This window comes from Epinephelus moara, chromosome 20, assembly GCF_006386435.1.
Source record: "Epinephelus moara isolate mb chromosome 20, YSFRI_EMoa_1.0, whole genome shotgun sequence".
NCBI classification, from domain to species: domain Eukaryota; kingdom Metazoa; phylum Chordata; class Actinopteri; order Perciformes; family Serranidae; genus Epinephelus; species Epinephelus moara.
In genome coordinates, this window is record NC_065525.1 from 21,883,756 (window position 1) to 21,911,422 (window position 27,667).

Here is a 27,667-nt window from a genome sequence, read left to right on the forward strand (position 1 = left end):
AGGTGAGATAGACAGAGGGAGGTACAGACAGAGGGAGGGTGGGCTCGTCCTTGTGGAGTCACAGTGCCCCCACCACAATAGAAAACCATGAAAAGTGATTGCATGTAGGGGTGGTTTTGCAGACCTCATTAGCAAAATGGTTTCCCATGGGGTAAAGGTTACCAATCAGGATTCGGTCCAGGGTGTCTGCATGGGTATAGGTATCACATGCAATTTTGACGGCTGCTGTAAGTGTTAGCAATATGAATAGGATCCTCCTGTGTGCATATGTGTGCATCTATGAGTATGTGCGATCATCAGTGAGTCTGTCTTCCCGTTGACCTCAGTGTGTAGTTTGCTTTGAGAACAGATGCTCCTGGGAAACTTTCACTGCGTGTATAGGTCAGTGCTTGCTGTGTCTTTTATTAAGTGCGTCCCTCAGTCTGTTTCTGTCCTCTGAATGTCCTGTGCAGCATTTGTTGCTAAGTGACAGCATTGGACAGTGAGGTCACAGCATAACCTCCACTGAGAACTTACTGCTGTTAGATACATTCTTAAGTCCTATACTAGGACTAATTAGACTTGGTAATGTGAGAGTTGCAGAGATCTTTGGTGGCTTTAATCCCATTCAAATTATGTAAATTTCTAAAATATAAAAAAATTGGTGAGGACCGGGGTCCCTTGCTGAGTTTGTGTCAGTGAAAGTCATTATAATTTCATCTCTGTTTAGTTTTGTATTTCTTCCACATAACCGTCTTCTTTTTTTGTCTACAGTAAAGAAAAAATGTAATGGTAGTAGTTTTGAGCAAGGTTACAAATGCATTCTCTGCACAAAACATCAAGTTCTCCCTCACTGAATCAGAAAGTTAGAAAATGTAGTCGTGACTTACACCAAAGGCTATTTTCCCAGTAAATTTTCTTGTCATTTGCAAATGTATTTAACAGAAAAACAGAGATTAGAGCCTTGGTTGTCCCAATACAAGTTTTAGATTTTATCAGCAACAAAACTGATGGAAAGAAAAGGCCAGAGACACAGCAGAGGAGAACAAAAAAAGAGGACAATTTCAACTGCATTGTGTTTACTCCAGCTAGTTTTTCTACCCGCAGTTTAGTTATAATAAAACAATTTCACTCTAGTATACAGACTATTAAGAACAGCAGCTGCAAAGATATGTAATGCATACTCATTACTCTTGGAGCCGAACAGACACGGTGGTGCTCTAAAGAACCACCCCCTGCCCACACACTATCAAAAAGAGCCATTTTCCAACACTGTGGTATTTTCTGAGTTACAATCAACTGAATTAAGTCAATAGAAATCATTGTAGTGAGTCAGTGACATTAAGGTTGCTTGGTTTCAAGGGAGGCTAGGCACCAGGAGTTTGATTTCCCTGTTGGAGTGGAGACCCTTGAGAATCATTCACCCTGAAAAACCAGTGAAGAGAAACGCCTCAATAATCACACTTTGACTGGAGCGTTAATTCCCAAACATCTGACACAATTACACCTATTAACACAGGTAATTAAACTCACAAATGCACTCCTTGTGTATTGTGTGTGTGTGTGTGTGTGTGTGTGTGTGTGTGTGTGTGTGCGTGTGCGTGTGCGTGTGCGTGTGTGTGTATGAGATGAGAGAAAGAAATGTGCGGTTTGTTTAAAGGCTACAGTTGGAAGCTTTTATGAGAATAACTAAAAATAATAAGTTACTGAAACTGTTACTATATTCTGAAAGAAGTACAAGTCCTTTCTCCTCTTCTTACTGCTCCTAATCACTGGTCATAATTTACACTGAAAACAACCAGTCAGAGCTGAGGAGTCTCCAATGCACCTGTCAGGCAATCATTTCGTGAACTGCGCTCAAACTGTCAAACTAGGTGGAGCTAATTAAATATGAATCAAAACTCTAAATCAAAACTTTGCCTATTTCTTGCCTCAAATGTTTTCAGAGACATATTTTAGTGCACTGTTTAGCTGTAAGTTGAGAAAGCCTGTGACCTGGCAGCCATGTTGGATGCAGATAAACGGAGTCCCAAGCCCTGACCACCAGCTGGACCAGCTTTCTCATTTCACAGCTAAACAGTACACTAAAATATGTTTCTGAAAACATTTGAGGCAAGAAATAGGCAATGCATGAACAGACTTCTGATTCATATTTGATCATTTGATGCCTAGTTTGACAATTTGACTGCAGTTTGCGAAGTGACTGATACAATTGGCAGCTGCATTAGAGATTCCTTGGCCCTGATTGGTTGTTTTCAGTGTAAATTCTGTCCAATGATTAGAAGCAGTGGGAAAAGGAGGAGGGACATTTATTATAATCTGTCTCATGAACTCCTTTTATAATATAGTAACAGTTTCAACAAATATAACACAAAGTTATTCTCATTAAAGCTTCCAACTCTAACTTTAAACAAACTGAACATTTCTCTCTCTCAACTCATAAATGGGGCACCAAGCCCTGCCCACTAGCCAGACCAACTTTCTCATTTCACAGCTAAACAGTACACTAAAATATGTTTCTGAAAGCATTTGAGGTGAGAAATAGACAATGCAGTTACAGAATCTTGATTTGTATTTGATCAGCACTGCCTAGTTTAATAGTTTGACTGCAGTTCACAACCTGTGATTGACAGTTGCATTAGAGACTCCTCCACTCTGATTGGGTGTTTTCGTTCACTGCAGCAAGGCTATTACAAATGCTACAAGGCAATAGAGTGGGCAGAGAAATCACCATTCATCTCATTCAGTGCTGTCTGGATTTAGTGACAGTTTCAGCAAACAAGACAAAAGTTATTAAGTTACCGGTTACAGCTTCAATTCGGTATGTGTAAGCAACTTTTCCATTGATAAAGTTAACATTTAGTAATGATGTTTGTTTTCTAAAGACATATGTATTTTAGAGTGTGCAAGATGCTGCAGACATTGTCGCTGACGGAATCTGTACTTTTCCAGGGAACCACATACTTATAGAAAAAACAATCTGTGTGTTACAACAAAGATTCAACACGCAAACAACATCCAATTCACTCTGCAAGATAGGTGGAGGGTTGAGGCAGATGAGCACTGAGGGCTACCTGAGCTCAACTGATGTCAGCTGGAGTTTAAGGTGGATTACTGATACGCTCCGTACCCCTTGACAACCAGGTGAGTCACAGAGAGGTGAGAGTAGGAAGGGGAGACGAACTGATGGACAGGAGAGGAAAAGGAGGAAATGGAGAAAGGAGGAATGTCAAATCTGGTGCATTGGAAGTGATCTTGGCAGGAAACCGAAGTTACCATAGCGACCTGGTGAAAGCTCTGCAGCAAGTACGAGGCGAGAGAGAGAGAAAGAGAGCAGACCTTGAGGTATTGTATCTCTCACTGTCTTTCATAGCAGTATTTTGGACTAGTTGTTTACTTAATGACTGCGAATAAGTAGAGGTCTTTGACACAAGTGCATGATCAGCTCTATCAATACTGAACACTTATTATTGGCGTAATTTGTGTATTATTTAACTTGATGATTAGGAGAACACTGTTTTCGGCTACTACTTTGTCTCTTTCATTATTGAAGCCCAGTCAGGTTAATCAAAGCCCTGTTAGTCTCATCAGTGCGCAGCTCCACAGTCTGACAGTCCCTGGTTGAAAGGATATGAAGCAGAACTACACATCCATTTACATCAGTACGGTCTTTGTAATGTGGATGGTAATTGGTAGTCTTTGATGCGCTGGACTGCTGGGACCGCTGACTTTAATAAGCTTATTCACCAGCATGAAGATTCAGATAGGGGTGCTACCGTAGACAATCAAGGGGATAAATGAACACACGCAAGCACATGCACGTTTATTAACACACTCACCCATGCATGAATGCACATGGCGATGCAAAGACATGACAGCTATAAGAGCACATAGCACCATACAGCCATGTCAGCCCACCAGCACAATCTCACACACAGAGATACACAGGGGAGGTGTCTGAGGCATATCTGTCGATGTAACAGGGCCTGCTTGGATTTTTCAGAGCTTGATATCCATCTCCCCGAAGATGCAACAAAAAGGGGACACTTGGCAGAACAAGATTATCAAAGCTGCTACATCTACCCCTTAACTCTTGAATCATCCTCATACTTCTCCTCTCTTTATCTTCATCCTTGTCTCTACATGGTGCCTCAGTAAGATGGTGGCAGACCAGTGCATACAGTATGGTACATTAATTACTTGACTGTGTGTTAACTATATAAGTGAGGCATTGCTTTGTCTTTTATTCATTTATTTATTTAACCAGGATGTCTGGAGATGCAGTGTTCAGTTTTTATGCACCACATCTCGAACAAGCTCCCAGAAAAAAAGCAGGTCTGCTACAACTCTATACTCTTTTAAATCAAGGCCGCTGCCTTTTATTAAATCAAATATTTATTCACTTCTTACACAGCACTGTAACTTTAACCTGTGCTTATTTTCTATTCTCTAGCTCTTTAATGGCATTTTTAATTGTATTTAAATGTCCCTGTATTATGTGTTTCTTTTGCACTTTGTCCCGATGCTTTTGGTGTTACGTGTGAAGCACTTTGATTTGCCCTGTTGCCAAAATGTGCTTTATAAATGAACTTGCCTCGTCTATGCAACAAGGGTCTGTGGCATACATTTTAATCAGTAGGCCACCAGGACACAGATTTTCCTTTGGTTGCAGGTTTAAATAGTTACCACCATTAGACAGATGCAGACCACCAAACTAGATGACTGTAAGAAAACTGATGTCTTATTATTGACATTTCTGATTTTATTTCAGTCAGACAACTCAGGTTTTAAATATTTATTTCAACAAAAAAACATAGTTTATATTTGGCGTCTAGACTCCAGCCTCATCACATCCCACAGATATGTTCACATGTGATATTTGGGAGTGATGATTAAATATTTCCCCCTTAGCCAGAGCCTGCAGGTGGATGCTGGGGTGGAGGTGGGGCTGAAAGGGCGAGTAGCAGTACTGATGCAGGGCAGCAGCATAGACAGTGCAAAAGGAGAGCTGGGAAGATTTTGCAGCTTTAATAAACTGCCAAATTGGGAGGGTGTTTTTTGTAGATGACATATGGGGAGCGACGTATGACTTGCGTGTATGAATCAGTGCAGCTCGAGTTGACTGCCTGAGCTAGCTCGCAGGTGTCGCTCCATTTATTCTGTTCTTTTATCAGAAGTTCAGCTGCTATAATTTTGGGTTGGTTAAGTTTTAATATCTTTCAACCAAAAGTGGCAACCACATACACTTTATGAATTTAAGTAAAAGTACCAAAGTGGTATCAGCAAAATGTAGTGATGTACTATTATGTTGTATTAATCCTTAACTGCTTGTCCTGTCTTTACTTAGGTTTCAAAGATAGGAAGAATCCATGTCTTTGTATTCCAGAAGCCATTTTTAAACTCATTACCTCCTATCTTATTTCAACTGAAGTAATCCTAACTATAAGTGCAAATTCAACTCTTCAATCTGCACTCCCCCGTCATGCCTGTATCTATGTTGTATCTATGTTTAGAATATGTACGAGACTGCCTGTATCTTTAATAACAGCACATCCGTCGGTAGGCTACTGTCAACATCTCTCACTTGTCACTGGCTAGCTAACTCACTGTAATGAACATAAAAGACCAGTGTTTAATTTTAGATACGAGGAGTTAGGGCACTTATCGTGTTGATGGAGGAGATAAACCCAACCTTTTCAGGATGTTTAGTTTTTTTGTACTGGGTATTTTTAAGCATCATCATATGTTTTGAGTAGCCGCTCAGTCATTACATTTTGGTGTTCATGTTGTTGCCCCCCTTTGTTGTCATTGCCATACAGACCCAACAACAGGGCTGCTGCCATTTATGGCACTTATTTTGAATTTAGCACAGGGTCCATGCCATCCTAATTTAGGACTCCTGACCTGAGAAATTCCATCTTAATTCCCATGCTAAAACAAGAAAGGAACATCTTTAATGTCATCTAAACCATTGGTTTCCAACTGGTGGGTCGCGGTACAAAAGTGGGTCATGGGTCCATTTTGACTGGACCCCAAGTGACTCGCAAACATGTCAAGTTTGTAAAAAGCACACTTTATTTTTAAGTACAGTGAATTTCTGGCACAAAGCTTTTATTTTGAAGTGCCGTTTCCTGCTGTAGAGTGAGTGACTAATGGACAGCTACAACATGCAACATGGCCAAATGCAAGTATGACATTGAATGTATTTAAACCATTGGTTCCCAACTGGTGGGTTGTGGTCCAAAAGTGGGTCACGGGTCCATTCTGAATGGACTGCAAGTGACTTGGACTGCAAGTGACATGTAAAAAACACACTTTATTTTTAAGTACAGAGAATTTCTGGCACAAAGTGAGTGACTGATGGACAGCTGCTTAACAGAGACAACAAACTAACTCGATGACATGGCCATATGGAAGTATGACGCTGAATGAATTGAACTGTGTGGACCTTGAACTAATAATTAAGGAGAAATCTGGACCCTGAGGCTGGACCAGTTGGGAACCACTGATCTAAACTGAGATAAAAATGGATTTCAGAGTGAGATGTTTGTGTCATGAGGCCCCAGAATCCCTATCCAGTCTCAATATGTTATAATAGATTATAACCGGTGATGCATTAACATGGTAGCAGTATTGCTGCAGTTGATCAAGGTGAAGCTATTTCTAATAGTGTTGGGTTACTCTTTAAATTCAAATCAGATAATGTTATGGATTAAAAGTCTATTGTGGCATAAAACTGAAATACTCAAGTTAAGTACAAGTAACTCAAAGAAACTTGCAATGAGGTGCTTAGTTACTTTCCATTAGAGCTGTATACCCACAGTCGAAGTTTCCTTTAAAGCTTCATACAGAAGCGTTTTTCAGCAGATGAGCCTTTGAGTCACCCCTGGTAATATCATTTGTTGACAGTGTTTAGAAGGCGTTGACGCACAAATGGGACTCATTGATCTCTTCAGTTACATCCTGGTTGTTCAGACTCATTGCTGGTTGGTCTCTCTTTCTCCTTCTCTCTCCCTCTCCCTTTCTGTGAATCCTCTACAAATGTCAAGCAAAGACATTCCTTGGCCAGTCCCTCACACTCCTTATCACCCAGGATTTCTGTGTGTGCCGATGTGTGCTTGTGTTTGAGTGTGTCCCTGTGTTTGCATGTGTGTCCTTGTCTGTGTGTGTCTTGGTCGACATTGCTGAAGGGTTGCTTTGTTTGTATGTTCTGGAGAGGCTTAGGAAATGCCACTCAAACTCAAGATAGTACAACGTGACTCGCCACCGTCACATTTTCTTCTGCCCGCTTACATGAAGTCACCTTTTTACCCAAGCAAGGGTAAGTGGGTAATAAATCATTCCATGTTCAATCACTGCATGTTTCGTGCCATTTGCAGAGACCACTGTTCACTTCCTGTTCATTTCTGAGGAAAAAGCTGTGTGTAGGTGTGTGTGTGTGTGTGTGTGTGTGTGTGTGTGTGTGCGCGTCTGTGTCTGTGTGTCTTTGTGCGGTGTCATCTGGCACCATGTGGGAAAGAGATTAAACATCTCCCACAAAAATCTCATTTCTCTCCACTGCTCTTTTTCGTTGAATTTGTCACCATCACAATAACTCAAACACTGGTGTTAGAAGTCCCAGGGAGGGTATCCAGCATGCGCCTGTGTGTGTGTGTGTGTGTGTACACATGGGTGTGTGTGTGTGTATGTGAATGTGTGCAGTTGAAGGTTAGAAGTGTTGAGAGCTTGTTTAATCCTGCTGCAAGTGATCAGCTTTGTTCCACATGGTGATCACTACAATGATCGATTTCATGTTTTACTAACAGTTGTATGGTATCAGTTTTGCCTGTGTGTGTGTGTGTTTGAGTTTGTGAAATTGTCTGACAAAAGCTTTCTTATGTGTCGCTCTCAGAAATGCTGTGGGGTCTCCATGGTTACGAGCAGGCATGTCTCACTTGCTTACGTTTAGTAGAGCAAGTTTCTCCCATGTGGGTAAATCAGCAACAACAATAAAAAACAATGTGTGATATGCTGACCTTTAACATATATAACACTTGTTTTTAAAGCACTGGAGTTCTTTTTTGTCCACTTTACTTCTTGCTTCTTTGTCTGGAGCTTCTTGCCATTATGGAGTCTCGTCTAGCCAAGTACCTTTATCAATAATTATTTTACTCACCGTTGTCTACTATCCAGTTGAGGCAAAATACCAAAAATAATCATTCTTTTAAAGATGTCATGGTAAATGGACTGCACTTGTATAGCACCTTTCTAGTCTTCCGACCACTCAAAGGGCTTTTCACACTATGAGTCACATTCACCCATTCACACACACATTCATACACTGGTGGCCGAGGCAATAATCACATGGTGGCTGTGGCCGATGGAACAGCCACCGGGACAAATTGGGGTTCAGCATCTTGCTCACAGATACTGCAACATGCAGACTGGAGGAGCCGGGGATCGAAACTGCCGATCTTCCGATTAGCGGACAACCTGCTCTACCTCCTGAGTCAGAGTCACAGCCACCCAACTCCATCATCTCCAAAATGCCAGTGATACTGTGATCCTTTCCTGAAGTTTTGAGGAAGTAGTTGAAAAAACAGAGTCCATATACGAGACTATGCCCCCATTAATATTTAATTCAAGTTTGGAGCTTCACACTCCTTATCAGACAATATAGAATGCAGAGACGCACCTTCAAATACCCACGAGGCCAGGTCACCTGACAGAGCACCCAACAGGTCACCTGGTCCCAGTTGGCCCCCTTAAATAAATACCAAGCAAAGCTTCCTGGGCTGAAAAATGAAGCCAATATGAAGTGCCAACAAGTGCAGTTCCTTGATTGGCCACTTGAGGCTGGCTCCAGAAGCCAGTCAACCCCCGTAGACACCCGTATTAAAAAGCCCAGCTTTACAGCAGAAATAAACATGTAGCCTGCTACAAAAAGTGTTGGTCTCTGTTGCTAATTTCCACCTGATGACAACTGTATGAGTTAATTCATTTTCATATAACTCAAACGTTTACATTTTATTAAGCCTTAAAGTTATGCATATTAAAGGGCAGGTCGCTGTGAGTGACAGGCTGTCTGCTGATAGTGTCCTCGGCTTCTCAGTCACATCCACCCCTCCTCCACAGCTCCACACTCTCACCCAAATATGGTCACTTCTGGCTCCAAAAAACAAGATCGCTACAGAAGCAATGCCAAACTTGAGTCTGTCTGCAGCAGTCCACAAACTAATGGTAGCTACATCTATTACTTTTACAGTCCGTGATGAATACATATAGAATACATTTATAAATATATACATACATATCATACAGACACATACTGTATAGAAAAACCAACTTTACACATAGTGCAGATAAAATAGTGATCCGATTATGATAATATACTCAGTTATGTACTCAGCAATGTCTATGTACATACATAAAGCCCCATAGTACACTTTAAAAATTTAGTAAGTGCTTGGGGCTTGTTTAAAAAAGCTTGGATATCACGTCACCAGAACAACAGGTATGAACCACCATCTCGTGATAACTGAAATTGTAACAATACATACTTGTCCAGCACCTAGTTTGCATTGTCTGGATGTGCATGCTTTTCTATATCTTCTCGACAAAACAGTTTCTCTTTGCATAGATGCAGTCATACATGAAAATTTAATTACAAAACTCTCTAATCGTAAGTGCGAGACGGAAACTATAAGTCATCAACATAACTGAATGAAAGATCCATAGAAAGCTTGAATCATCCATCTGTTGGCTCTGATTCACAAAACACACACACACACACATACAGCAAGACAAAGAAAACAGGGGGAGGGGACAGCTGATAATTGGCAGCTTCTCTTTCATGAGCAAGTGTTTGTTTTTATGTCAATTAACAAAACAAGGGTTCAGCTTAATGAGGCTAATGAGGAAGCACCTCATTTGGCTCTGCTAGTTTAACGATCTGTCGGAGGAGGAACAAAACACCCTCACACACATGCGTACACACACACGCACATTTCCCACTCAAAAGCTCACATAAAAAGTAATCTTATTAAAAAGTGAGAGGAGAAGTTGATCTGTGTAAAGAATTGCAATCAAATTTGCAAGATTGCCTGAAAAATATTGAAACTTATAACTGCCTATTGAGGTTTTTAAATTCTAAAATATAATAAATGCTTCTTTTCAGCCAAATAAAAATATATGTAATAAGCATTGTACTCCACCTAGTTAGACCTATCAACTTGATTATTTAAATTATTAATCAGTCTGAGTCATCATAACCATTAATGACTGTAATCAGAGGCTGTTTCATGCCTGATGATGAGCACTCTCCATTTCCATTATCATCATCATGGGCATGGTTGTCTGTGCAATCTACCCCATAGTGATGCGTTGAAGTTTGATGATGCTGATAAGGCTAATCAGCAATTAGTACCGTTGGAGAGAGGAAGAGGGAGAGTGTCCGTGTCTGTATGTGTGCACATGTAAGTGAATTTGAGTGTGTTGTGTAGAGTATGTGTTAGCATGCACATTAGCCTTGTTTATCGGCTCTGGTGACAGCCGTGTCAGAGTAAGTTCGGTTCAGCTTGTCCAGCGGTGGTGGGTTTGTTGTGCAACAGTAAACACTGTTGAAGTAAATGCTCTTGTGGGAGCTGTAAGCACCTTCAAGAGGAGTTCAACTCAGAACATAATGCATAATTATCTCCATCAGCTTTAATCCAGATCAAAATTCAATTCAGGTAGGACTCCGAGGGGTTTGTGCTCATCTGGATCTGCTCAGGGAGGTCTCTCTTCATTTCCATTTTGCCCTTTTAACCAGTGATCTGCTTCTAAGTTATGTGTACAGAATATTTGGACTGTTCATCTGGAGAAACACCTAAGATTAAAGTTGAAAGTTTCACTTTCAGGTCAATCAACTTTTCATTCTCATAATGTAGTTGCCATTTGTTTTAAACAGAGTGACGTGAACGTAATTGACTTCAGTGCGCACAAATGACTTTCCTTTGCAAAGTGACATGTTTGAACTACAGATTGATTCTTTTTCTAATAACTAAATGAGAAATTCCTGAAGTGGGGATCTGACTAGACGTTTATAATACAATACACTTTTTCTAATGTGCTATTTTTTGTGGATTTTTAATTAACTGAAGCAGGCAGAGGGCCACACGACTTAGCGCTGCCTGTCTATATCTTATCTGTAATACAGCTCGGAATTGTAAAAAAGTCTCTTCATGCCTGGTAGCTCTGTGGTATTTGCTAAACCCACAACCTCTTAAATGGGTGTCCTTCACTAATGGCTATATTCCCAGATTGCTACAGCTATTTGCAAAGCAAATCTTTGATGGAGGGTTAGAGACTAAAGCCTAGTCAAATGTGTGATAGCAGGTGTTCCAGGTTGTAGTCCTGGTGGTTTGTTTTTCCCTTTCTGTTTGATTACTGTTTCTGTGTTCTGCATGGTTGAGCACTGAGCTGCACAGCAGCGCAGGCTATCTATCTTTCCGCACACACACACACACACACACACACACACACATACACATACACACACACGGTCACAAACACACACACGGTGAAACAAAGTAGAGTCCAATTTATTTGCACCACCAGCTGTTCACACCCATCAAAACTGACTATCATAAACACTGCACTGCGTCTGAGACAAGGTGGACACACAATAGACTCTCTTTTACATGAATTAATTCAACCGAATGACATATAAATATGAACTGATCTGACACCACAGATGGGACAAAAATGTGGCTGTTTAAACATTGACATACACCCCAGGTCAGTAAATGGTTTACCTGGCCCCTGTGGCCCCATGGCAACAGTTTTGAGAGTGGGCACTTTGTCTCGTCCTGACCTTCATTTATCAGGTTGCTCATTCACCCAGGACTATGCACAGTCCAGCCTGGCAGCAGGGATGTGGGAACAGCTGATGATGGATTAACAGAGGAAAGCACTACTAGGATTGGTTTAAAGCCAGTAGATGAACTCTGTGATTTGGTTCGTTATGCTTCCCTCCCAAAAACTTCACCTCCTCTTCTCCTCCCTCTTTCATTCCCTCACACTTGAGCCTTCTGTTGTTTTCTCAAAATTTATAACCCATTTTTCATATTTATCAACCTCTTATCAAAATCCACAGCCTCATATCCTCACGCATCCAGAGTCCTATTGGCCTGGCGATCATTTTATCTGTCTTTTTATCCCTGTATTTCCTTTCCATTATCTGCTCGTTTTTCCACTTCTTCACAAACAATTAATCAATCTCCTCCTGCCAGATTCAAGTCATCTATCTCCCTCTCTCCACCCTTCTCTTGCTCATCTGCATGCTGGTCCCTGTTTATGCTCTCTTGTCTTTTTCTCAATTCATTAATTCTTTCTCTGTGTTTGTCTCTTTGGCGGCTGTGCGTGGAATATAAACTTCGTGGAGAGAGGATGTCGTGTGATATTGTGTTTCCCCCTGTTTACTGTGATCAATGTGTCTTGTTATCTTGCATGCTTGTTTCTATTGAGCCTGGCAACGGCTGATCGATATCCTCGGTATAGACACTCATCACTAGCCGCGTCCCTCTCAGTACGTATGTGCTGGCAGATCGATAACAATGATCCCACTTCATTTACATCCAGGGCCCATTCACAAAACGACTCGAGGAGAGAGTATAATCCTCAATAATCCTGATGTAAGTGTGCTGTAAATGTACATCACAGCTGGGGAACTTCAGTCTGAATGACACTCATGTCCTCAAAACTTTTATCATATGACAGTGTAGAGGTAAAGGCTAAGGGTAGTCCCTCCTTTAAAACATACAAGACTGAACCCTGTTATCTCTCCAATACAGAACGTGCTGGAACGTTGTCAGTTAGACAAAAAAAAAAGCATACTTACTGTAAAAGGCCCAGAGATACCAAACCAACATCAAAGCACCCGTGGCGATGATAGCCAACTGTTGCATCTCCTCACGTTGCCTGTGTCTCAGCCAAACAGCACATGGACACACCACAAAGACTAAAGCCAATGGCCAAATAACATGTTTGTTCTGCATCTGCATGACAGGATGTAACCTACACAGCCTCAGGCGGCGCTAGTTTGTATGAAACATTCAAAACAAGAATCTGGAAGGCCGACTGGACGGATTCAAGACGATAGTTAGCCAGTTAGCACGTTAATAACACAACCCATTGCTGAAAAAACAAGTAATATTTACCGTGCGCTACCGAACAGTAACCCAGTTATTATGAACCTTTTCTGCTAAGATTGAATTTTCCAGGATGCATTGCGAAACTATCCAGTCATTCACAATGTAGCCGACATTAATATTTACAGAGTTCTACGTAGAACTCTGTAGATATTCATGTCGGCTACATGAATATCTACAGAGTTCTACGTTCTAGAACGTCGACGATATGTGTGACGTAGGTGAACACGTCTGTTATACTAATTTGCATGAAGTGGCGTCCCGATTCAAAGGTAAAATTTCCTACCCCTCAACACTACCCCATCGTCATTGAGGGGAATCTATCTGGCGAGTGCACTTGAAACCAAGGGGTAAGGTTCAGTGTTGGGTAAGGGTTACTTTAAAAGTAATCAAAGTACCTTACTGCGTTACTTTCTAAAAAAAGTACCCAGTTACTTTACTGCGTTACTCCCTGAGTAAAATAACTCAATTACTTTAAAAGTACTTCCAACGTTACTCCCTGAGAAAAGTAACTCAAGCACTTTTAAAGTACTTTTGAGTATTCTACATTTCCTATTGGGCAATGGACCACAGGGCGCTAAGCCTACATTTTTTTGTCTCCAAAATTAAAGTTATGGACCACTTGCCCTTCACTGAGATCCAATTCTCCCATCACAGCCGTCACTTTGACCAGTAGAAACACAGAACGATCTGCTGCCGTAGACAACTGTATGACAACAACACCCCAGCGTTTTTAATATTTCCTCTAGGGATGTTACCACACAGAGTAAAAGGGGGAAATGATGGTGTGAAACAGCAGAGGCACTTTGTCAACCCGCTGAGTTAACGTTACTGTCATTAGCATCAAGCTAGCAAACAATGGTACATCCTCACGGTCGGACATAAAGTAATAACATTAACAAATAGCAGTGGGGCTTTTACTCACCACAGCTGCAGAGGCTCCCAGCTTCATTTGAAACAAACTACATTATAGACGGTCCGTTATTTATTAATCCCTCTGTGTGTTTATATATTTACTTTTTATCCGCTCTGTTGTCTTTGTAAAGTTAGCATATCGCACCATCATTTCAAACTCAACACTTGTTTCAAATTAAAAGCCCCTTATAACCTCGGCTGAGAGAATCCCTCCATTTTCTAAATAGGCTTTTATTCTGAAACATTTGTCAGAACTTCCTGTGGAAGATACAGTAGCTTGACAGTTTACGTGTGGCTCCTGCCATCTGCTGACGCTTTTAGGTGACTACAACAACATGTTGTAGTCACCTGAAAGGCACATGAACAGACACAGTTCTGACTCAAATAATAGTAAAATAAAATAGGACAAGAATAACCCGATGACATCACACACGCCGTGAAAGACGACCGGGGATAATTGGTGAATACCAGCATGTAGCGTGTACCAGGCATAATGCAAGTCCTGAGTCTGAAATATGTCTGTCAGCGAGTCCTACTCCACCTATTTAGACTCCACCATATACAACGGCAGCATTTCTCCGACCACGTAGCGAGCCACAAGCTCTGTGGCTTCTGTCAGACTGATAGGTTTAACGTTATCTCCGTTATTAGAACCAAACGACAGCCGTTGCTGTTTCGGAGCTGAAGGACCAGCGTTCTAAAAGTAACAGAAGTAACTGATGTCTTGTTTGAAAATTTGATTACTCAAACAGCAAACTAACGCGTTAGGTTACTCGTTACGGCAAAAAGTAATCAAATTACTCTAACACGTTACTTTGTAACGCGTTATACCCAACTCTGGTAAGGTTAAGGGAAGAGAACTGCAATTGTCCATACTTTACCTAATATAAGAAGTCTGTTTCGATCTTGCTCTCTTGACTTAAGTCATTTGTTTGCTTTCCTCACTTCAGTTTTGTCTTCTCATGCACTGAGTTGAACTGCCAGTCGGAGTGATTTCATTCACAGACAGGCTCTGCTGTCTCTGGGGCCAATTCAACATGCTGAATCAGCTGGGAAAAAGCCGACAAGGATCGACAAGAGTCGCCAGTGCAGGACACGTTGCAAAAATTAGATCAACAGATGCTTACTGACAGCCTGACATTGACCAACAGCCAACCATCAGCTTAGTGTGAAGTACTCTTTGCAGTTATCTTTATATTAACATGCCTGTGAAGGATTAAAGGAATGATGGCTTGTCTTCTAAAGATAGCAGGGGTTATTTATCTTGTTTTGTTTTGTAAAATTCACATTACAACTGAAGGGGCCTGTCTTAAGATGTTCTAAGAAGTTTCTTTGGATGTTAACTGCTGAGTCAACTCTGACAACTCATTTAATCGGAGAGCTGGGCAGAGGTTTGTTTTTCCCTGTAGCTTTTGTTTAATTCCGCAAAACCTTCTTCTTGCAACAAGTACCAATTTTTGTTTTCAATTCAGTTCAATTTTAGCTAGTTTCCAGGGTGGGTTTGCTCGTTTAAGTTTAGTTTGTATTGTGAAGCATGAACATATGCACCAATGCCTCGTAATGCTTGCTGTGTTGACAAATTTGACCACATTGACAAACTCAAGACATTACCTATACATTTTTAGTTATCTGAAAGTGCACAATATGATTCATTGTTAGTTTTATTTTTTTCTGAAGTTTAGTTTTTATTTTAATTGCAGTTACCTAAAATGTTGTTTTACACACCTAGTTGTAATTTTTATTTTAGTTTTAGGATACTTTGGTACAGGTGTGTGGGGCTGTTCATAAAAACCTTTAATCTCAGCAGGCTTTGTGATTTGTTGTATTTCAGGCCATAATTAACTCCACAGAAAGTGTCAAAATTGTTTCCAAAATGCAGACTGATAACAATGCCAGATTTACTGCTGTGTAAACTCATATTAACTAGCAAAGTGTAGCATGTCAGAAAGATTAGTTTGTTGGATTTCAATGTTTTGATTTAGTCCCTTCTCCTCACTCCGTACATGTTATTTTGTTGGGTATGTTTTCAGCATTTATTTACACCATCATCTCAGGGCTACCACACTGCAGCCACCTGACATCCTCCTCACACTGCCTCCACTACCTTTCTGTCTTTTACTATTGCTGTGAGAGGGCTTTTCCTCTGCTTGCTGGGCAACAGTCCAGCAGAGATGTTGAGAGATGGAGGCAGAGAAAGGACTGAGGAGAAGAGAGAAAGGGAGAGGTGGGGGGGTGGAGGTGGACTGTGGGACTGCCCAGAGGGTTGCTCCTGCCAAGGCGACACAGAGGAGGGTTTGTATCTGTGTTTGTGTTAGTGGTCCCATGTGTCTAAGCAGGCAGCAAAGGATCAGTTTGCCACATCACAGATCTATTGTTGAGGTTCTGCTGCCAAGGCTAACAGTGGGGCCACACAGCCATCTGTCTCCATAAACTGACCCACTGCTTAGCAGATAACCGCTCAGTGAGCCAACCTCTTCCCCCTCTGCTGCCTGACGAAGCCACGGTTCAACTGAGCACTGACGGTATGATACGCTAATATATGACACTGAGTGCATTTCAATCATTTCAATAGCTATGAGCCCTTTGAAAGGGCATTGTGCGACTTGTCGTTATGGTGTTTAAACTGCATCATATTCTCTCGCAGCCCGCCTCATTACAGGCTGCCTTCAGACCCAAGGAGAATTATAATCAAAGGCAGACTCAAGCCCGTTCTTTATATGTGACCCTCCAATAACCCTCGGTCCACATCTCTTAGTCAAGGTCAGTTGCACTCATTGTTCTGCTCTGGTAGGCAGGACGTAAGGGAATGGCATTGGCCTTTTTCGTCTGCATCTGTAGGGCAGAGTGCATTGTTTTGTACAGGGTGGTGCTGTTGATTATATCAACAACATACTTGTCACTGCATGTGAGTTGATTGTGTTAGGTCATGATGGTACAGAAATAACATGTTATTGTAAAGTAATTGCCATGTCTGGATTTCCAGGTTAGATGTCATTCATGGCTAAGTTAGATGTGTTAACATTTCAGATGAATAGTTTTTGTGTATGTGTGTGTGTGACTCCGACTTTGAAAACGTGAACATAATGGTCACTGTTATCATCTGCAGAGTGTCCTCTTCCTTGTTTTTGAAATGTCTTTTAAAAGGCATGGATACACAAAACTGTACACAGGTGACATCTGGGACTCGCTGACTTTGGAATCAACTTAAAATGCAAAAATGCATCCTCTGCCCAGCATGGCTTCTCTTGTTTTAGTTTGTTGCTCTTGCTCTCTCTTTCTCTTTCTCTCTATCTCTCTCTCTCTCTTTCTCACACACACAAACACACACATTAATATCCAGTAGCCCCTGATTTGCAATTTCAAAAGTGTCACAGCTAATTTTTCATAAAGACAGGTTGACAGTGCTTGAAAGTAGGACCTGAAAGAATTTTCACCCCCTTCGTTCATTTTTCCACTAATGCTGTAAACTCTTTCTGTTTTCCCCTCCAGTGCTCAACTTGATACAGTACAATGCATTCATGGAATATTCTTCAGGGGGTAGTACATTTGTGTTTTTCTCAACTAGTCTCTTTCATCTGACGGAGGGTTGAAGGAGGAGGAGATAAATGAGTTGAGCTTTTGGGGGTACTGTACGCAGACAGTTATCTCACATCTTATGGTAAAGATCATATTTATTAGTCTCTTAAAGCAAACTACTTCAACCACAGGGAAAACACAGTGCTAAGGCAACAGTGAATGCAGAGATACATTTTCTAGTTTTATTTTTGTCCAACTCACCCACGCTGCTATATCCTTTATTTTGTTTTTGTTTTTTTCTTTTAACACTTTTTCAACAGTTCAACAAAATAAATGAAATAAAATAAAATAAAAATGAAATAGACAGAAGTATATGGACACACACAGGGATTTACCATATTAGTTATAAAGTTATTAGGTTGAGTAAGATTTGCTTAAATAATAGTTTTGGTAAGTTTTTTTTATCACATATTTTTAAGTTTGATATTGTATCAGATATATGTCTCTTATATGAGGGAATTTTCTCTAAATATTTTATTTTATGAATGTAAAATATTAGTTATAAAGTTGTAAGATTTGCATAAATAATTGTTTTTTTTTATTAAATATTTTTAAGTTTGATATTGTTTTAGAACATGTATCTACATCTGATTTTTTTTTAAAGCGGCACGTGAGAAATTGGAGAAATTTACATTTTTGAATATCATTTACAAATCAGGTTCTTTGACTGAAATGTTCTTGCCAAAATGTGTGCGGAGATCTAACAAAAAATCACGCCAGAAGTCACATGTACACACTGAAAAAATGAATTTTTTATCCTTCTACCATAACTGTCATTCATATCAGGAATACATCTATAAATAATCAACTTTACTGTATAATATATATGTATAATCTTAAAAAGCAATTCTCTGATTTTGTTGGGCAGCACATATTTGTGAGGAAGAGTAAAGACAGTATTCCATGTCTCAGCATCAAGAGTCTGGTCTGTCCATTTATATTCAGCAGATGGTACTGTTTTAATAAGTGAATACCTAATTACGGTATTGTTGAATTTTCTTAGTCAAAAATGGAGATTCCTTTCACAGTAATGCTGTCATTGGTTGTATTGATATCTGTCATATATCAGTTCAGGAAGGGACCCACATGCAGAACAGTAGGCAGGTGAATATGAAACAAAAGGCGAGCTTTAACAAAGCTGATAACAAACACCCAAAACAGGCAGGTAACTCAAAGTCCAAAAGACAGAGGAACTAAAACTAAACTGAAAACCAATTGGGTTAACGGGATACACACAGGGAAGAAATCCAAAGCAGAACTCGGGTGTGGTGGGGAACCCTTGGGTGGAGCAAGCAAGACTCATACAGAACAGGTGTAAAGGGAAGACTCTTTGAACAGGGAAGGACCAACGAGACTGGTGGAAAACAGGAGTGACAGAAAACAGGTGGGAAAACACACTAAGACAGGAAGCAAAACCAGACATGGTGCATGAGGAGAAACACTACCAAATAAAACAAGAAACAGATTAAACATGAATGAATAACATAAAACAAGAAAGAGCACAAACAGAAAACTCCAAAACAAAGAATACAAACAAAAACCCAGGATGATGATGATATCGTCATATATAAGTTGCAGGGTGATAAGGATGTAATGCCAGTTAGCAGTGCATTTACTACAGTGTTATACTCTACACTAGGTTGGGAGACAGAAATACTATACCTCTCTTTAAAATCATCATATGAATGCAAAAATTCAGCATTGTCATGTAGTTGTTTCACAAGCAGAATGTTGTTAAACCAATGTGCAAAGAACATGGACTTATTTCTGTGTATAATATTGGCATTGTTCCATAAGAAATATTTGTGAGGAGAATTGCTGTGCTTATAAAGAAGGGACCAACATAAAAGAGCTTGCTTATGAAAGTTGAGTTTGACAGGAAGTCCACCGACAACATAAGGGCATATCAATAGACAATGAAGACCATCTGCTATTTTAACAGACAGTTTGGGATAATGTTCCACACGCTATCTGGCTTTTTTTAGGAATCATTTTAGCCAATTAATTTTGATGGTATTGTTGAATGAAGAGAAATCCCGAACACTAAGACCTCCCTCTGTTAGAGATAAAGGTATGACCTCTTTTACCTTGTGAGGTTTATTTTCCAAATAAAGTTTATGAGAAGCCGGTCGGAACTTGTGCTTTTATATTTGGTGACCTCAACAGCGGAGAGGACAAAGAGACTCTAGACAGACCTTCAGCTTTGACGCTGCTACATTTTAGACTTTGGAGTCTTGAATATTTTCATATTGACACACAGTGATAAGATAAAGTCTACTGTGTGTATGAGATGATATTTGTTGTCCTGTTTTATCTTTTCAGATAATATTAGAACAGGCATACTTACCGGTATACATAATTAAACTGAGGCAATTGCAAGCGAATTAAATTGCATTGCAATTATTTTTTTAAACAGCATCCACTCAGCCGAGAAGCTTTTCTGTAAGATTTTGAAATCTGGCCGCAGGCATTTGCTCCTATTTAGTCACATAAGCATCAGAGGGGTCAGCCACTGATGTTGGGCAATAAGGCCTGGCACAGAGATGCTTTTTCACATCATCCCAAATGTGTTGGGCTTTGAAGTCAGGGCTCTGTGTTCTAGGATTTGGCCTTGCTTTGGATACAAGCGCAGGAGGGACGATTGCCAGACTGTTGCTATAATGTCCAAGGCATTATATATATTATATATTAGAATCAAACACCCTAACCCTTACGAGATCTGGCACAAATTTAGATGATACAACAATTTGATGATCAGTGTTGGGGAGCAGTGAACTACATGTAATTCAACTAACAGTTTAACTACGTTTTTCAGTAGCTTGCTGGTAGTTCAACTACATTCATACCTGCATATTCAAGTAGTTACATTTTTTTTCTCTTTTCTTCTCCTTCCTCATTATGCTTCCTCGCCGAGGACCAAAGAGCACCTGCAGTTTTTAACATTTTTTACCTTTTTGAACGCCGCTGCCCTCCTTCCTTTGTCTTTTCTTTAGTTAAATTCCATATTTTGACTTTTTTTTCTGTAGTTAAGTTAGTAATCAAGCCATTTCTCTCCCTAAAAGACCTGGAGATAGTCAACCACGCTCTCATCTCCCGTTTAAACTACTGTGACTCACTGTACACCGAGATTAGTCAGTCCTCTGGTTCATAATACCACTGCCAGGCTCCTCACACCTGGAAGAGAGACACCATATCACACCTGTTTTAGCCTCTCTTCACTGGCTGCCTGTAAAGTTCACAATTGATTTTATGGCTCATACAAAGCCCTTAATGGTCTGACCCTATCCTACATCACAGACCTCCTAACCGCTCATTCTACCCCAAGGTCCCTCAAGTCAACTGACCCAGGACTTCTGGGTCTCCCATGCTCCAGACTTAAGCTCAGGGGTGATCGTGCCTTTGCTGTGTCTGCCCCCAAACTGTGGAACAACATCCCCCTTCCCAATCACATATGGCCCCTCCACTCAAAACCTACTTTTATTCATTGGTGTTTGAGTCCCCCTGATGTGGCTTTCTCTGATGCGTTCCTGTGTGTGTTGTGTCTCTAAATGTATTAGCTACAGTATGTACCTGATCTCATGTATGTGTTTTCAGCATCTTATTCCTTCTGCACAGCACTTGGGTCAACGTGAGTTGGTTTTAAATCAGCTTTATAAATAAATTTGAGTTTGACTCATAGGCTACTGAATCTACAATCAATTCTGGGCCATAAAAGGAAAGGAATGATTTTTTTTATTTTTTCTAAATTGACCACAATTTTTCACAAGCATTGATTTTTGCAAGTTATTAAAGAGGGGAGTTCAGAAGTAGTTGCCTGCTGTTTTAGAAGTTACCAAGCTATCTGAGTAATCCTGCTTGGTGCAATACCCCCACCAGGTTTCTGGAAGACATTAGTCTGACTGATGGACATTGTATACAAAACCAAAGCTGGCTTTTTTTGCACTTTGAATAGTGCAGTATTTTATTTTTTGGTTGTGTATGAATTTTGAGCAAGTAGGCACTTGCAATAAACTTAATTGTCATTTTTTTGCTTGCATGTGACTTTTTGTGTTATATCTTAATTACTTCATATCACATATACATTAATTTGATCTTTTTTGCAAAGTGGTTTGAACTACTTTTTCTAAAAATCTTTAGTCAGCCAAATGGCTTTTTTCCCTATTATAACTATGCTGTAGTTCAACTTCTTCCAGTGTGAAGTAATTGGTAGCTTGCAAAGCTTTGCTCCCCAACAGTGACAATGGTGATGGGTCCCCACACAATTCTGGCCATGTAGTTTGTAGGGATGGGCGGATTTATACAAAAATATTAATACTATACGTTTTTATTTTAAAGATTGATTCTAGTGTCAATGGGATCGATGTCATACCTTTTTGTATTTCATGAGTAAAACTGTCTGTGTTAACAATGTTCTGTTGTCTCAACACATCTAGTACATACGTACTCTTTGCCACTGTTTTTGTGTTGTCTACACTCAACAACATATGAGTCACACATGAGCAGCACACCACGGCATGCACCCTGACTAGTCTAATCCCACACATAATAGCTGTAATGGGTTATTATTGTTATATATATTTTATAATTATCTTTATTTGATTTCATGCTTTCCACCATGAGTTTTGCTTACAATTTCAAACACCTCATATTAGTTCTATCCTGTATACTCCACTGGATCTCTGCCTTCCCTTCCCAGTCATGCCAGACATATCTTTTTTTAAATTTAAATTTAAATTATAATTATCTTATTACTATTACACTTATCATATTATTTAGTTATAAATAAATTTGTAAAAAAAAATCCCAATTAGTCAATATGAGTTTATCCTGACGTTCTGTAAATGACTGGACCTTATTGTGCAGAATTATGTCTGATAAATATTTAATTCCCCTTGTACTCCAAGTGTCCCAGTTGAGCTCTGCAGTATGGATTTTTCGGATTATTCCATAAAGTTTTCTGGTCCTAGGGATATTAAGTTGCACTCCTAATGTATTTTCTATTTTATTCAATGATTCTAATGTGCTATTCATAACAAAATTAGATACTTATATATTGTTTTTGGTAAAGCAATAGCTGTAATGGGTTAATGAAAGCCAAGAGAGAGAACTTGGAGCTGCAACCAAAAAGATGGGAGGAGGGGAAGGCCTCAGCATCCAGACCTCTGAAAGAGTCAGTGTTCAATTGTAGAGTCTATTCAGAGAGACTCAGGAACTGAATATCCAGGATGCTTTTACTTTGAAGTGACCAGTACTAGTAGTTAGCACACCTCGTCCATCTCAGACTGAATTTGGCTAAGATAACATTATCCCCCGGTCCACCGCAGCCAACCACTTCTACGTGCTTTTCAGGTAAAGTCAGTTGGTCTCTATTTGCATTTTTTTTTACAGTCAAGATAACGTTACCTTGTTCACGTAGATAGTCAGAAAAGTTTGTAAACATTAACCTCTGTAGAGGACCTGTCATAATTGACGTTGTTGCACCAAAGTTAACGTTACAGGTTAGCAAGAATGGAACAACTAGCTCAACGGCTAACTGATAACTGATAGGGTTTTGACTAATTACATGAAGCTAACACTAACTACACGCTAACAAAAAAAGCGACAAATTGTGGCTCGGTTTTTATGTAAAGAATTTTTGTTTTGTGAATGTTGAGGAGAAAAAAAACTCTTCTGCATTAGCTAACGTAATAACGTTACAACTACCGTTAATTAACGTATGTAACGTAAAATGGCAGCTAACATTAGCTATCTTAGGTGTTAATCCAGAACTCAAACAGCACACCTGTTTCGTGTCAGTGTACATTAATTTCATGTCAAACGCAGGTGTAATTAATAACATTAATAATGGCTGCACTCAATTTAGGATTAATATTTGAATGTTTTCGATACTGTGCATGCTGGCTCACTGGCATAACGTTAGCCTACTGGCAGCTTAATAGAGCAGGACCATAATTAATGTGATTAGTTACACCTGTGGTGTCTCTGCTTTTACATGTCAGAGTGAAAGAAGAGAGAGTCCAAACACTACATCACATTGTAGTATTTAAAACATAGGCTAGGTAGCAAAGACATACAGCCAACATTAAAGGGCAACTACACCCATTTTAGAATATGGCAGAGAAAATCTGCAGCGGTGTGAACTTTCTGGTTGGTTGGTCAAATTGCTGGTGGCTGGTTTTACATTCACCACCTGTTTCTACAGTCAGTCGACTCATAGGGAAGTCAGCTAGTCAAGCCAAAATGACTGCAGACGGTGTGTTTACTTGCTGCAGCAGGTGCTCCGTTCCCGCCAAGCCCTCTGTTTCCATCCTCGTGGTGTGCCAGTGTTGGACATTGGGTCGCTGCTGCTCGCTGTATGTGCTTAAGCCCCCACTCATCTCGTCATGAATCTTTGGTCTGAACTGGGTGTAAGACAGTCCAAAATTACTAGTAAGCATATCATCTTCCTCCCAATTCCAAAAACTAGAGTGCTAAAATCCAGATGTGTCCTGTCATAGTATAAAGTCTGGAGCTGCTTCATGGAAAATGATTTAGTTAAGATGTTCAAGATGACACAGAAAGCACCCAGGGAATGTTCTGAGTATATGGGTACATTTTCTGTTTCAGAACTGAGAACACTACAACAGAATAAAGCTCATTTGGGTATGAAAAAGAAAAAGACATTCTGTGAATCCACAAAATCAGGCTCCTATTCATTGTCTATGGAGCAGCTCCAGACTTCATACCCTATGCCACTCTGGTTTCTGGCTTTGAGAGACAGTAGCTCATGTTCACAAAATTGATTGAACTTTTCAAGGCCATGGAAATAAATAACAGCTTTCATCTACTTTTCCACTAGTAATAGTTTTACATTTACATATTATAAGCCTTGCTAAATTGTATGACAACTGTTTTTGATGAGCTGCCTCTATTCACATGGTATAGGGTCAAGATTTCCTCAGATGTTTTACATCACATTCAGCTTTGGATGCAAAGTATGCACACCAGCTGCAGACATCATGAAGCCTGTTGGGGTTACACTGACCCCCAAATCTCTCAAGTCCATCAAAGTAGTAGCCTACTCCTCCAAAAGAGTGAGTATATTCAACAGTTTTCACTTCATATTGTATGTTTTTAAAACATTTTTTTTTTCCAAAATCAAATCTCACTTAATGACATTTGCCAAATATTAGCTTTATTGATTATTTTGTATACAAATTATATAAAGACTTGTCAGGGTTTCAAATTCTGGACTGTTAGGTATGGCTCTTTGGCCACAAGTCATCAGTGTATACTTTTTGTTGGTATAGATCTTTTTTACTGGTATGTTGCCATATACTGTAAACTAAAGATATGTCAAAGTCGGATATTGATAACTTGCATATAGGTCACTGAGTTTAAAAACAAAAAAATATGTGCTATGAGGAAATTTGAGAGCATGATTGAATTTAAACTGGTGAGTTATATAAAATTTCACCCCTGTTTGCAGTTGTCAGGGAGGGCAAAATTAGCTAAAGAGACTGAAACGTTTTTTTTTGTACCAGGCTGCAAACATGTTTATTTCTGCTGTAAAGTTGGGCTTTTGATATGGGGGTCTTTGGGGGTTGACTAGTGGCCGATCAAAGAACTGCAGTTGTTGGTGCCTCTGTGTTGGCTTCATTTTTCAGCCCGGGAGGCTGCCGCTTGGATATTATTGAGGGAAGCCAATGTAACTAGGTGAACTTTTGGGTGCTCTGCCAGGTGACCTGGCCTAGTAGGTATTTGATGGTGTGTCTCTGCATTGTATTTTGTCTAATAAAGAGCGTAAAACTCCAAACGCCACAGTTGTCAGAAAGAGGAAAATTAGCTATAGAGACCAAAACCGTGTTCTGCACCAGGCTGTGAACACATTTATTTCTGCTGTAAGTTGGACTTTTAACATGGGTGTCTATGCTTATGGAGTCTCAAGTGAGCATTTGAGGAACTGCATTTTTTGGCACTTCTGTGTTGGCTTCATTTTTCCCACCATGAGGTTGCTGCTTGCTAATAATAATAAGACTATTGCAGAAAACACTGTGATGTCACCCTATACGTCATGGTATTCAGATGTTATGACCTGTGCCGCCTTCTGTGTTGTCACGACCCAGATTGTATTGAAGTACAATGTAGGCAGGCAGTCTTTCCATCTATGTCTTATTAAATAGCTCAGTGCTGTGCTCTGTGTTTTCTGAGCTCTCCTCTGTGTTTGATATCTCATTTGGCATTCCCTCTGTGCACAGCCCTCGTTATCGTATTCCTATGGAGTGCACTGGCATTTGACATACAGACACCAAAGACTCTGGCAGCATTGCAGATCAACTGCCTCTCACAGCAGTACTCTCTCTCTGCCTCATTGTGTCTCTTCCTCTCATCCTGTCATGTCTCTCTCGTAGACCTCAAACAGGTGATGGACCTAAGGGATCACTGACTGTCACTTGGTTCAGCATTAATTTGATTTGAATCAGGTCACTGTGTGTCTGTGGTGAGAGGAGTGTGTATCTGTGTGTGGCGTTGGGGATGACAGTGAGGGGGGGCATGCATGCTGCTAGTAAAATGAGCGTTTTGACATTTAATTTTTTTATTTTTTTCATTTGCATAAACACTTTAACAAACAGATGTCTCTGAAAACATGCTGATTTGTACAGAACATACAGCTTCTGCTCACTAGAAGACACTGTATATGTCATGATGGGAATTTCTCATATTCCCTGCAACTGCAACTGATATGTAGCCTTTACCGCCTAGTAAGGACTTTCTTTTAAATTTTTCTGCTTAGGACAGCTCTTTGATTTTGGTGAGAGATGTGTCCATTTAACTTTAGGAAAAGAAGATGGTTTTAGTGTGACAGACTACACAAAGCTTGATTTTTTTTTTTTTTTTTAATCGAGTCAAGTCATTTTTTTCTTATTTAGCCCAAAATCCCATATCACACATTTGTCTCAAAGGGCTTTACAGTTGTTACAACATATAGCACACTCCATTCACCGGCCTTACATTTGGATAAGGAAAATCTTCACAAGAAATCCGTTAGCAGGAAAAATAGGCCCATATAATATTTGTTTTAATTTTTTACCCCAGATTCTGATTTATGTTTCACAGAAATCTGTGTTTTCCATTTTAATTTTTCTGAATTCTTTGTTTTAAAGAGTGTCTAATCATGTGGTGGGTGAATACAATTTTAACAATATAATCAGAAAATAATATGAATTTTACAAATATCAATAAATTTAATGTAACACCCAGAGAGGCTCTTCCACCTGACTGCAGGGTCAAACAATAATGTTTATGGTCAGGATTTTTCCCTCCAGCAACCCAACATAAAAAATGTATTTACTTTACAATTAAATGGAATTTCTTAATTCATAAGGGAGGCAAGTAACGTCTTTTCTACTTCCTGTGAATATAATCCAATTAATCTTATTTCCACATGTATTTTTACTGTGTTAACAACTGATTTTGTAAAGCGAGCGTAGTCATACGTGTATCCTAGGCAAACGACAAACGTGGCCGGAGGCGTTGTGTTTTTCGGGTTGTCCATCCGTACATCTGGCTGTCCCGTTCTTGTGAATGCCATATCTCAAGAATGCCTTGAGGGATTTTTTTCAAAATTTGCACGAACATTCACTTGGACTCAACAATTACCTCATTAGTTTGTGGTGATCATAGGTCAAAGGTCAAGGTCACTGTAGTCTCGCCACCAGACAATCAGAGATCTCCGCCTTCTGATAGTCTGGGGACACTCCTTTCTAAAGTGTGTTTAAGACACCGGCGAAAACGGCCGGCAACAAAGCAACGCCTCTTGCATTTTTGAAAAGGACACGCCTTCTCGGAAATGTGCGCTCCCCCTTTTCTCGTCCGCAAGGAAACAAACACACAGAGAGCTTGAAAATGGATGCCGAGAGATTAAACTCCGTGTGCTCATCCGTGAAGAAAATATTTTTGCCAGCGGATGTCTTAGTTATAACTTGATTGAGCTAACTGGAGTAGTTTCATGTCGTATCCGACAACGGGAGGCTTTTAACAGATGACGT

General features: G+C 40.0%; 1 protein-coding gene across 2 annotated transcripts in view; it reads left to right on the plus strand.

The window, feature by feature from the left end:
- shank3a (SH3 and multiple ankyrin repeat domains 3a) overlaps positions 1-27,667 on the plus strand; it is a 267,152-nt gene that overhangs the window by 8,132 nt on the left and 231,353 nt on the right. Inside the window, exons 1-2 of one of the 2 annotated variants that reach the window (XM_050073917.1) lie at positions 22,967-22,988; positions 24,564-24,712. The exons of the other annotated variant lie outside the window; for it this stretch is intronic. The gene's annotated coding sequence lies outside the window, so the exon portion shown is untranslated. Of the gene's footprint in view, positions 1-22,966; positions 22,989-24,563; positions 24,713-27,667 lie in introns of those variants that run through there. 2 annotated transcript variants of the gene reach the window in all.